This window comes from Platalea leucorodia (genome assembly GCF_965183815.1).
Source record: "Platalea leucorodia genome assembly, chromosome: 4".
NCBI lineage: Eukaryota > Metazoa > Chordata > Aves > Pelecaniformes > Threskiornithidae > Platalea > Platalea leucorodia.
The window spans coordinates 64,218,753-64,231,976 of record NC_138826.1 but is presented as its reverse complement, the minus strand read 5'-3'; the positions used below and the strand labels follow the sequence as shown (position 1 = coordinate 64,231,976).

Sequence of the window (13,224 nt, the reverse complement as noted above, 5' to 3'; positions counted from 1 at the left end):
TGCTTTCAGATGGTTAAGCAATGAAGAGAAAGTACATAAGCAGACAATCTGCTGCTTTATGGTGATTATAAAATAATGATTAATGACATATAAATGAAGTCTGAAAAACAAGTTTAGATTCTGCTCAATATATTTCATGTACTTTCCTTTAATTGTTACGTATTCCATTTCCAAATGTTTAAGGATAAAAGCAGCAGCAGACTTTAATATCTTTTAAGTTTTAGGCTTGTAACCAGTTAGACTTAAACTCGTAACTAGGTACACTGTTGTCCTAACTAGCACGTGATTTTGCATAAAAGAGAACTCAAAAAAGAAGAAAAGCAAGCAACCCCCAAACCCTACTTTAAAGAAAATCTCCACGTGCTGCCGGCACCCATCTTCCCTCCGCAGTGCGCGTGCCCCCTCCCGTGTCCACCCAGCCGGGGGGTGGAGGTGCCAGGCGCAGCTCTGCGGCGGCTGCGGCCTGGGCGCAGGTCTTGGGCACAGCCACCCGTGTTCCTGCTGAGCAAATGTCAGCCAGCCTTTCCAGAGGCTAAACAGAGCTTAAACCGAATGGTAGAATTCCACGTCTAAAATGCAAAACTGTGCTTCATGTGTAGTCTCCATATATGGAGCAAGCTATAGTTTTTTCAGACCTTAATTTAAACAAGTAAACGAGCAAACAAAATGTCAAAGCCTTTACCTTATATATAGGTTATTCTTTCTTCCCTCTTCCCCCTTTTTTTTTTTTTTAAAAAACCCCAAAAATCTCGGGACAGTTCATTCATATTATGAATCCTAAAGTTAAAAATATCCCTTTTAGCTATTAAGGCCTTAGAATGGTTTGTAAACATCTGGATGAGAGACTTAACTTTAACTGTCTTTTTGGGGAAAGCTGAGAGCATAGCCTCTCAGTTATCTCTGGAGGAACACAGTCTGAGACAACGCTAAGAAACTGCTGTGGCCATTCAAGAGATTTGGCAGAATTTCAAAGGTGCTCCCTTTTACAAGTTTTCTTAATTTTCTTTTTTTTTTTTTTTTTTTTTTAGAAACTGCTCTCATCACTGGTGGTGTGTTCCTGTAAAAGGGGTGAATTTTTGTAATACTTACACTTTTGCTGAGTGCTGTGTCAGAAAATATGTAACGTGTTTCTAAGTGTACACAGAATGTCAGGCAACAACGTTTAGGTTTTGTATGTAGTTTGGTTCCAGGTATTACTTAAAACAAGGTATCGCAAATATTATATATACTTCAGCATAATTTTGTGTAAAATAAGAACATCCTTCAATATAGCTCTGAGTGTTCCAGCAAATAAATTGTGCCATGTCCATTCTCCTGTCCTCAATACCCAGATGAAACGAACAGTTCCATTTCTGGTTATCCAAAGCCGGTAATAGCGTTCCCTGTGACAGAGCCGCTGTACTCTGTACCTCTGATGATACCAGGAAGAGGGACAGCGCTTCAGGATGTGACAACCATAACCTCCTCCTGCCCTTTGTGAAGGAAGGCACCTCTGCTCATCGGAGTACGGTGCTTTAAAAAAACCCTCTTCTCTCCTTTCCTGTTGCAGAAAACCCTCTCTTGATGTGCTTTACTCTTTCCTTTCAGGGGAGGGGAGAAGCTGGCAACTCGTCCCCGGGAGCGGCTGACAGCACAGGCTTCGCTAAGGAGAGTCAGCAGCTCACTTAGAAACCCAGGGGAGGCACGAGCAAGTTGCATGGTGGGCTCCAGATGGTAACGATGTTTCACCCTACAGCCTGAATGGGGAACTCTTCTCCTGTAGCACTACTGGCTACCTTGGTTTCTTAACAATTTGTTAACTGTCAATTCACCAGTTCATTTGACTTTGTAGCATTCTCCTCATTTATTCACGGTGAACAGAAATTCTGTTTATTCAGACCCGGTGCCCTACCTGCAATGATATCTGAGTGTCTTTCTGAGGTAAGATTTCCTGCTTTTGGAGACTGCCAGCCTGAAAGTGAGATCGTAGGTAAAACAGACCCCCAAGCCCACCATCGGGTTTGGTGATTCTCCAAAGACGGGTATTTCAGAGAACAGACATTTTTCTCATCACGAGGCCTAGAAAGGGCAGCTTGTCACCAAAAAACCATCTTCCTTTTTGCATTTTGGGCTTCTATAAGTCATTCCTCCTCGAGGGGAGCGGCCTACGTATTCCAAGCAGTCCGTAGCCCTGACAGTAGAGCTTACTTAGCCCTGACAGTAGAATCTACGCTTAGCTGAAGCCCAAGCGGGAGGGTTCCAAGCTGTCTTATCAGGCTTTCTGAAGCACCGCTCACGTCACTGGATCCCTGCCCTGCTCCCTGCAGCAGTTTTGGCAGGAAGTAGCACACCTTTGTCATATGTATGGGGACTTCTTCCCTATGGATCTCTTCAACTCATGTGCAATGGGACACTTGCAAGAGTCAGCTGCTAATAATGGAAACTGCAGAGGATAATTTACATTGTATTTTAGCATGTACATTTTCATCGCTGCAGTTGTTTGGGGTTTTTTAACATCCAGCTGCTCTCCAGCACTCCTTCCCCATATTTCACATAGCATTAACATAGCAAAGTAAGTCCTATGACGACAGCATCACACAACTACACTTCCTATTTTATGTGGTCCTTGACCTTTAAGAAATGTGCTCTTCTGGCGCTGCTCTGGAAGAAACACAGCAGGGCAGAATGTTCCCAGAATTCAGCAGCAGAAGCCTTTTCAGGCCCGTATTTAATTTCTCGGCAGGCTTGTATTAGCCAGGCATAACCTGTGCCTGTGCTTCCACCGCTTCACCCCAGGGGCTGGTTCCCATTCTTGTTCTCCACCTCCTACTCTGTTGTGCGGCCCATGCCCTCATTAACTAATTCCTTTCTCTGTCATTTGCATCTTGAAAGCAGCTACAACCTCATGCCCCTCTGCCAGGCTCTAGGTCTTGTGCGCTTTGGATCACTTTGTAAGTCCCAGGTCCGCTGTTGCCCCACTCTGGATTGCCCCGTGACACTTTCACCAGCCTCAGACTACGACACTCAGCACTACAGGCGCGGACTCCTTGGAGTCCTATGGGAAGAGCCAGCCCCCTTCAGATGCCTCTGGGGCAGAAACTGGGCGCTATGGCTGTGTTTCATGTTAAATGCCAAGGTAGCTCTTGGTTGCAGAGTTGGGTCTGTCAGGAGGGTCGCTGCACGTGCGTGAGACAGAAAACCAGTTTGACAGAGGTGGACTAGAATAGTAACTCCAGAAAGAAAGGCCTGTAAAGGTCGGAGCAGTGAAAATGCACTCTGGCTGCAATGACAGGGAGATGAAAGACCTCTCCAGGAATCATAATTCCACTTGTCACGACTGCGGTCAAGCACCCAAGCTCCAGCACACCGGCTCACACCGATAAGATACAGATCAGGTCTGTGAACGGCTCAAGGGCCTGCTTACCCACTCTGCCGCTTCCTTACGCTAGCAGTGATGCCCGGAGCATCAGAAGATTCTGTTCTCTGAGGTACTGCTGGAGGTCACAGAGTTTTTGGCCTTCTTTTTCCATCTTCTGGCGTGAATGGTCTCTGCTCTGGAACGCTCTCCCTTTGGCTGCCTGCTGCTGTATTTGTTGCCTCTCCTGCTCCCGTGATTCTTGTTCCAACATTTCCTGCCGTGACTGCATTCTGCTCCTGAGAAAATCCTACATAAAAATAAAGACATTTACAATTGTACAGCCAGCTTTCATGCTGAATTTCATCCACAGTTACCACTGGCAGAAGTCAGAAATGGGTATAATCTATGGAAGTCCATTCCTTGCGTGCAGAAAGACTCCTTCTACCATAGAGATGGAGAATTTTACTTCCCATCTTTCATCTTTATACATGTGTTAAAAAAAATGTTACCCTTCATTTATTTATCTCTAAACAATATAATCATATTGGATATAAAACAGGTGAAAGACAAATACTCTGGATGGTGCCACTGCTGGAAACACGGTAGTACAGGAAAAACTTTTTGGAAGTTGCCCTTACCAGCCTTTCTTTCTCTTGTTCAAAGCTCCTTTCATCGCGTTCTGCCTGCAACTCCTCTCTCTGCAAGCACTGTGTCTTTAAGAACTGCAGCCTCTGACTTGCCTTCCTCTTCTCCTCCTCTGGCCAGAAGGATTCCTTCCCGCTCCTCTCTGCCCTGGCAGCCTGGAGCAGTGCCGTGTGCTGCAAAGCTCTGTCTTTGTGCTCCAGCTGTTTCTCCAGCCCTTGCAATGTTCTCTGACGCAACCGCTGTCTGTTTCCAAAACAAAATTTCTCAACTTTCTCAGAAAGAACAATAAAAGAAAAAGACAGTGTGTAAGACACAAAGCAGATACTCTGACAATCGGTGCTCAGTTAATATTCCAGGACTCTCTGTCAGGTTATGAGGGTTAAGCCTGTGTGCTAGGCACAGGTGGCCAAACCCCCAAATGGGCTGGTGCCTGATGTCAGCTAACTGCAGTCATCTCTTCACCTGACTACATAACCTGGTGCAGCTCTTTGTTCTTGGCCCTGATGACCAGGAACCAAGGAAATGGGTTGTGCGGACAGGGTGTAGGACTAATTCAGACAACTGCGTGGCTACGCGCGTTGGTGGTGGAGCCACAGGGGCAACAGAAGAGCTGGAAGGAGGTGGGTCATGGGGGCAAGGGCCTGCTAAGCTTATAGAATCATACAATCATAGAATTGTTTAGGTTGGAAAAGACCCTTAAGATCATCAAGTCCAACCGTTAACCTATCACTGCCAAGTCCACCACTAAACCATGTCCTCAAGCACCACGTCTACCCTTCTTTTAAATACCTCCAGGGATGGGGACTCAACCACTTCCCTGGGCAGCCTGTGCCACTCCCTGACTACCCTTTCGGTGAAGAAGTTTTTCCTAACATCCAACCTAAACTTCCCCTGGTGCAGCTTGAGGCCGTTTCCTCTCGTCCTATCGCTTGTTACTAGGGAGGAGAGACCGACCCCCACCTCACTACAACCTCCTTTCAGGTCATTGTAGAGAGCAAGAAGGTCTCCCCTCAGCCTCCTCTTCCCCAGACTAAACAACCCCAGCTCCCTCAGCCGCTCCTCATAAGACTTGTGCTCCAGACCCTTCACCAGCTTCGTTGCCCTCCTCTGGACACGCTCCAGCACCTCGATGTCCTTCTTGTAGTGAGGGGCCCAAAACTGAACACAGTACTCGAGGTGCGGCCTCACCAGTGCCGAGTACAGGGGCACTACCACCTCGCTAGTGGACTGTGGGGCCGGGGCAGGAAACAGGGGTTTGAGAGGCAAAAGGATTTTGGGTCCGAGGATGAGATTGAAGGGAATTTTCCCTTGGAGGTAATGCTAAAGGTGATGTGTCCACGCGTACCCACTTGCCCATACCTCAAGCATCGATTTTATTCCCATTGGTAAACCACCATGACGACTCTGTGGAGACAAGCATGAGGCACAATGCGTGATGTTCAGAGACTGAATGAGAGCACCGGGGAGTGGACATTACCAACCTTCCGACATTTACTACAAAAACCAGTCAGCTCCTAGGTATTACCTCTGGTTGTCCCTGCGCAGCTGGCGTCGGATGCCATCTGCCTCTTGCTGCTGCTCCCTCTTCAGCTGCCTCTCCTCCTCTTGCCGCCTTTTGTGCTCAATCGTGGCTCTGTTGAAGTCCATCTCTTTCCGTCTCTCCTGAGATGCACCATTAAGGATTGATTTCTAAGAGAAAAAAAACCAACCCAAACCCTTAATCTTATCAGCATATTTTTCTAATGTAAACTGTAATCCTATGAAACCAGAACAGCTTAGTCTTCTAATGTCACTCCTGAGCTCTGGAAGCCACGCTGGCTCATGAATACTATAGAGTCACTTCCCACCCATGAAAACACCGAGTACGATACTAAGACCTGTACAAAAGATTAGGCTTAACCAACAAAGGGGTGCCTGAAAACACAGTTTTCAGAGTTCTTCATAGGTCAGTAGGCTGTACTGTTCTGGTTGTTCTGGTGTTGAGCCAATGCTTAAAACAGCCCAATCTTTGTGTCAGTTTCTGGGCTGGATGGAAAATACAGGTTCTGACCACAAATCACATTACAGATTCCTTATTAGATTTTATTAGAAAGAGAAATATCTGCCTCCCTCTGGCCTAACGCTAAACCTTCCTGGAGTTCTGTGCAGGTGTACTAACTCTTCCCTTCCTGTTGTCTGAGGTTTCTACCCACGGCCAAGCAGTCTTTGTGTTTTCTTCAGGAGTAGCCGCATTTCAATGCTGGGCAGTGTTCCTAGTTTGCATTTTTGAATGCACTGTGCTGTGTAAAGAGATGAAGGAGCACCTACAAGGTTTATTTTCACAGCCATAGTGCGGTATTTATTTCTTTTGTACTCCCTACAGTGCCCTGTATGAGGGAAGAAAGAAGAAAACATCACCAAAACTTAGACATGCATTCCAGTTTACATTGTTAGAGCTGTTTGGGGCTGGAACAGTTTCCACAAAATATCTTGCTCTCTCAAATGCCTTCTCCCTTCTCCTTTTCCCAGCTGCAAGTAGCATGTTCATGCTTTTAGCTGCTCCTCTGCAAACAGAATGTCTCCTTCCAGTTCTTTCCTGAGGACATCTCTAATACCACAAGCTGGAAAACACTACAGGAGCTTCAAATAATGTGCCTGCCAGCCTCATGTAGCATTTCGACTGATTTCTTTTAACACATTGATCTGTATGGCTTCCTAGGGGCAGTAAGCACCTTTGTTCTCCAGTGTATTGCTAATCTTTGCAAAAACTGTACCTTGTGGGTGGTTTGTGTTTAATGACATACGGAGGGAGAGATCAAAGAAAGAATCAAAGGTGTTTTATAGGCGGGAGGTGGACAAATGGTGTTATCTAGCAGGTAAAGGACTGGCCTAAGGATTAGGAGACTGGAAGTTCCATCCCAGCCCTGACATGCGCTCCCTGCTATGGGATTCAGCTGGCTACCTAGACTTTCTCTTTTTTGCTTTCAGGATCTGTAAAAGAGGAATAATTTTTTGCTATCTAGTAGAGCTGGCTGAGAGGTTTATTTAGAAAAGATTAGATCTGAAATAAAAAACTCTATCAAAGGTGCTGAGTAAAAATACCAGCAGAGCCCTGTTCCTGTACAATACTGATTCCCAAGTGGAAACCTTATGTTTCTATTTATGCATAGCCATTATTCTACATAGGCATAATTTTTGTTGCAGTAAAAACCTTTGAGAAAGAGATCAAAGGAGAGTCTATTCTCACATGACATAAACAAATCGCTTGATCCTAATGGCTAAATCTAGTTTGGACCAAATACTTACTGTAATGCTTTTGTCTTTTAGAAGACTTAGAAGATTTGTGGATCTCCTAGCCTGCACATTGGAGGTACTGCGCGGTCTCTGTACGCGTAGAGCTGATTTGATGGTCAGGCTGTCTTTCTCTAGTGATTGATTCACTCGGTCAAAGAAGCTTTGGCGCCTGAAAGGAACCAAAGCACTGGCTCCCAGGGAAGGGCTCCTTTGGGAATGCTGGATTGGAGCTTCTGCCACTCTGGACTCAAAAAGACCTTTCAAATAAATTAGGGCAGGAACATATGAGTTTATAGGCAGCTTATAAAAAGAAAGCAAATTAAAAAAAACAAAAAAAGGTCTTCTCATATAAAATATATTCAAGCAAGACTTTTATAACTTAGTACCAACATTTTCCTCTGAGGAAGTGGAACATTTTTTAGTCTCCACAAAACAGTTCCCAGCTTTCAAAAAACAAGCTTGCCATTGCAATCAAGCAAGAGTTTTGCTTGGTAACACAAGATCACTGACTGCACTTACAGCTACTCAGGCTAAGGGGTTGTTTACATGGTATTCCGCAGACAGACATGAGCTGCTTCTGCCAGTGCTCTGACACAAGCAAAAATTATAAATTTCTTGATAGGGCAAAGCCTGAGCTATACATCCTGCTGAGAGACCGGAGAAATTAACTTGGGCACGACACCGTGCTAACACAGCTTTTGGGTAACTGAGAACATGGGCCGAGCTTGCTTGCACCTTTCTGCTACAGACAGCGTGGACCTGAGTGGCAGCTGTTGCATGGAATGATGCTGGAACGCCAGCTGGGAGGAAAAGTGCGCTCCTGTTTGTTTGCCTTTTCATTCTCCCTCTACCAGCAGTGACACAGAGCAAAGCACTAACACTTAGAGAAAGCTTTAGGCTTTCAGAATCCGCACACTTAAATGCCTGCAATTGTCTCAGAACTAGCTTAAATGAGAACAGCAATAATTGGATTAAAATCACAATCCAGCCCCTTTTGGATGATAAGGGAACAAAAGTTTACTCAGTGACATTATAAAGCAGTCATTTTCAGCACAGATAAGAGAAGGAGTATTCTGCAGAACAGTCCTGGTGAAATCTTTTTGCTATAGGCAGTCATAGTCAATGTTACAGTTCAATTTTTAAAGTAAGGAAATTTTATTATAAATAATCTTTATAGTGAGCATTACGATAAAGGTTAAGAAAACCCAAAAGCTGCTACTGCAGTAGCAATAAAAGCCAAAAAACCCCCCAACTTCCACCTGAAAATACTTTAACCTTGAGAAGAAGATGCACGACTTCTCAAGCCATACCTACGTATAACGATACTACATTATGGTGGCTATATTCACAGCGTGGCGTTATGGCATTTTCTTTTGAAACATCAAGAACTACAGCAACAGATCTTGGGCATGATGGCCTGCTGCACTGATATTGTGTGGCAAGTCTTATGTTTGGATAAAACAGCTACAATTTCAATACCATGTTCGTGTTTCAAATTAGCTTCAGTTTCAGCATCCTGCCGTCTGCTATCTGCTTCCTCTTTGTGGACTGTCTCCATTAACCAGCTGTCTGTGTTGACAGCAGTATCAACCATAGCATGAGCCATCTCCCCCTGAGGACTCTAGAAATAACAAGAAATGCAGTCATAATCCAGACCTGATAAGGAAAAGGATAGGTTAGTTTCATGAACTTACTTGCAGCGTAAGATCTTAAGTTGCAACTGGAGTTTAAGAAAGATGATTAATACAAAAACCACCCTGGGGGAGTTCTTAAGTAAAGAAACAACTCTTAAATAGGGTAATTTCTGATCACTTTGTGGGTTTCTCTACATCTTCAAATGACCTAAAACTGGCAGTACTTCTGCCTGGAAGGGTCCAAACTGGTACAAAAGAGATCAGGCCAGAGGAGCTCTGGCTGAAAGACAGTTGCATTTGTGGCACGTGCCAGAAATCAGGATTCTAACCCTTGCAGAGCAATGGAGAAAAGCTTGGCAGCAGCTGGTGCACATTAACCTCCTCCTTACTGATCCTCATCCAGTTCACAAGCACCAAATCAACTACCGAGGATCACAAAAGTCTCTCCATCTTTGACTGGGAGAGGTGACGCCTCTACCATGGTGGAGAAATATCTTACTAGCATTATGCCAGGGACTGCCTTGGTATGGAACAATCCTTACTGTAATCCTTATCCGGTGTAAAGTCTTCTGTCTGACACTGTTTCCTGCCTTTACCTCCTTCACGCAGGGGCAGGACATAGTGGAACGGGGCTATGCAACACTTCTCATATTCTGCATCTGTGGCAGAGGTTCTGGGAGTCTGCTCCAGCCAGTGACAATGACAGCTTCTAGCTCTTTCCCTGGTCACAGGATCAGGAAGACAGTGCAGAGCAAAGTCTCTCTGGTTTTCAGCAGGCATACACAAGGGCCAGGCCTAAAACCTCTAGTAATTTTTTGATCCCAAGAGCAGAAAACTTGAGGTAACAAAGCAAACGTTACACAAATAGCAGAGCACATGTTAACAGAAGAGCCAGGGTGAAGCACTTTTTACCTTCTTAGGTTCTATAACCTCATTGTCCTCTTCCAAACATGACTGAACGTCTTTTGGAACATTTTCTGTCTTCAATCTCTTGTCTTCCTTTTTCTCTTCCTCTCTGGAAACACTTTCTGAAGATGAAATCCTCACTTCAGACAGCTGCTTTTCTATTTTCTTGCTGAGCTCTTCTTTAGTCCAGCTTGTTCCTGGGATGAAGGCACCTTCCTGCTGCACTTTGCACCCTGTAGGCCGTGCAGGTTCCCAGGCTGCAAGGCAGCAATGGGGAAGCGAGGTACACCTACAGCTGCACTTAGCACATGGCTGAGTCGAATACAGACCGCTTGGACAGTAGTCCAGGTCTGAGTGACCCTGTCTGTGACGGCCTGAGGCTCTATAACCCGGTGTCACGATGTATGGGTAATCCAAGCTTGAATCTACCACCATCTGCCTGGCTGCTAAAGGCATCTGCAGTTCTAGAATGATGCGTTCGCTTAAGGGCAGAGGGATCCGCAGAGCTTGGTCAGAAGACACCTCTTTAGTCTGCCCGTTCCAGAAATTCACAAGCACTCCCCTCCTGTTGTGTGCTGTGCATATTAAAAAAACAAACAAACAAACAAAAAAAAGCAAAGAATGTATTAGAAACCTGTCAACCTGTTTGATTTATCTCTTAGACAGCAGGAGATAAAAGTAACAGCTTGTGTTTCACACAGTTTTGTAACAAATTCCATGATTTTTTCTTCATAGGTTCAAAATTTGACCTTCTTTTGAACTTCCTCTGAAGAGACAGCAGATGATAGCAAAATTCTCGCTTGTCACAGCGAGCCAGGATTTTACCCTGCAAAAGCTGGAAATTAGGCTAACAGATAATCAGGTGAATACTCATGAGGGCCAGGAACGTTTTTCAACTTGTGTTGGGAGGATGCACCCGCCCCCAGCTTTTTAGGAAGTTTCCACTCACAGAACAAAGCAAAGGCTAATTCTGGCAGCTGCATTAATTCCGGCACTGAAAAAGAACAGGCTGATTAGCGCCAACAACAACAACAAAAAGATGATGAAAAGAACCCAAGCAGCAGGTGGTGAATTCGCCATGATTGAGACTGTTCTCTTTTCTGTATAGTGACCAGCAACCGTGGCGAGTCCAGCACTGTTAAGAAAGCCACGTACCTAAGCGTGCCTCCTTGTTCTCCATAACCTTTAGCACAGTGCCCGGGCCAAAACGCTCAGCTCTAGCCTCCCACGGTGCCAAGACCCTGTCTCCTGGAGCAAGAGGCTGTTGCCTGGCATCTTCGTAGTGGACAATGTCGTAGAGAGGCGTTTCCTGCAGGCGAAGCTGTACCTTGCCTTTGAGAGTGTGACTTTTGTCAAACTCAATTAAAAAGCGTTCCCTGGAGCTCTACAAGAGTAAAACATGCGGTTTGCGAGACAGACATCTGGGTCCAATTAAGGGCCAAACATAAGTGCTAAGAGGGAAGTGGCAGAAATCCCAGGAAGCAGAACATGATCTGGGAATGTAGCTTTCCTCTTCTACCAGATTTTTCACTGTACTCTGTCCATATTGGACTTTGAAAGTAATTAAAAAGCTGGGGCTTAAGGGGCTGACAGACTTTCTCTTCCTTTTATTTTGGACTTAGACTTTAGTAAGAATACAATTCGCACGCTAAGGCAGAACTTTACCAGGAAAACTTCCCGTAGCCAAAAGAAACTGCTGTGTATGATGCAGTTCATTACATAGTAATCAAAAGGATAACAAACCAGTAAAATGTCGTAACTGTCATAAATATAAACACTTTAAGCCTTCAGCAATGGGTGTGGGGAAGATCTATGACCGAAATCTCAGCCTTCTCTCCAGATCTATAAGCGCACTTCACACAAATAACGCTGTCAGCCCCTGCTCCAGCTAACGTCACTCATGCCGTTAGCTGTCCCCATCTGTTCCACCCCACACTGAAGCTGACAGCCACCCTCAGCTGCACTAGCCCCACTGTTTATTTAACTAACCTGCGAACTGGAAAATGCACCGGATTTTTAAAGGAAGCCAGCAAAGGGGGATTTTCTGTCTGGCGTCCAAAATCATCTCACAAATCCCAGAAACACAGAAGGAAGAGAACGAGGAAAGCTCTCAGTTCCGTAAGGAGGAGGTGCCTGGAGGCAGACATTTTGGATTACTAATACTAATGCTGTGTAGCTAATTGACTTTGCTGCTAGACTGGGCGGAAGCAGACAATAGGGATAAAAGGGACCTGTTTTGTTTGCTTGTCTCTGAAAAACAACTTATTGTAACTACTCAAATGGATTGATTTCCAGGCTGCTTCTGTTTGCAGGACTCCTCACAGTAAACAGCCAATCATCATCAGGAAACAGATGAAAATCGGATGTGGGGAGAGAACAGAAGTGTGTCATGGGAGAGCCACCCTACAGCAAGGCCATGGGACTGGCGAGGCATGGGAAGAACAGGAAAAAGACACACAGATCTGAGGGAGAGCCTTTTACAAGCGTAGTTCCCAACAAATATCTACCTTCACCTCTTGGGCAATGTGGCCCAGGTAGTAATAGCCGTCAGCTTCTCTCCTTGCCAACACACGAGCCCCCCTTATGAAACTGGAAGCCTCTCGGGATGAATCAGTGAGATTCCTTTTTGCTGAGGATATCAAGGGCATACAAAGGGAATCTGGGTTCCATGCACAAACAGGAAAGCTGTGGAAAACAAAAATACAAGAAGTAATGAAGACCTTGGCAACAGAACGTCTGCAACTTGCTGCAATGAAAACAAACTAAATCCACATGGGACACCCACCCTGCCCCGCAATAACTGTCTTTGTTTCCTAGCTTTTTTCTTCTCTGCATTTCCAGTGACTCAGCTATAGATTTTGAACTTACGATGTTACTGGACATCTTGGCAGCAGAGAGCCACAGGGATCTTTATGAGCTGTGTGACAACACTGGACATGTGAGATGGACGTGGAGCATACCTGGAGGGGGGAAGGAGGAGATGGAAGCAGATGAGCATGACTCAGAAGAGCAGGGAACTTAAAATCCCCTAACTATAAGGATGTCCACAGGGTAGACATGCAAAACCTGTGCTGTTTCAGCTGAGGATGTCAGCTGTTTGGGATGTTAACAGATTTAGAAGATATTGTTGTTTATTTAAAATACAGTATCTGACCACCTCTGCCTAAGAGTAAAACAACACCGAAGTCTGTGAATCAGGATACACTGGCTGTAGGCAAAGCTGCACAGTCACCTAGCAAAGACAAAGTAAAATCAAAGCAAGGCATTTGTTCTGTCCTTTGGGATCTTCACCTTCACCTATCAGAAATACCTCTTTTCAAGTGCTGGTCTGTAAAGTTCAATGAAATCACTTTACAGGGCGAATCTTTCCCTGCAAAAGTAAATGGAGCCAGACCAAGATATACCAGAATTCAACCCCAAGTGTTGGCG

At 45.1% G+C, this 13,224-nt stretch overlaps 1 long non-coding RNA gene across 1 annotated transcript; it reads right to left on the bottom strand.

Annotated features, from left to right (window-relative positions):
- Positions 1 to 10,113: 10,113 nt before the first annotated feature.
- Positions 10,114 to 12,370, bottom strand: LOC309588897. Its single transcript, XR_014227857.1, has 3 exons — positions 12,303 to 12,370; positions 10,951 to 11,179; positions 10,114 to 10,370 (listed from the first exon to the last, which is right to left on the bottom strand). It is a non-coding gene; the product is annotated as an uncharacterized lncRNA (long non-coding RNA).
- Positions 12,371 to 13,224: the final 854 nt, after the last annotated feature.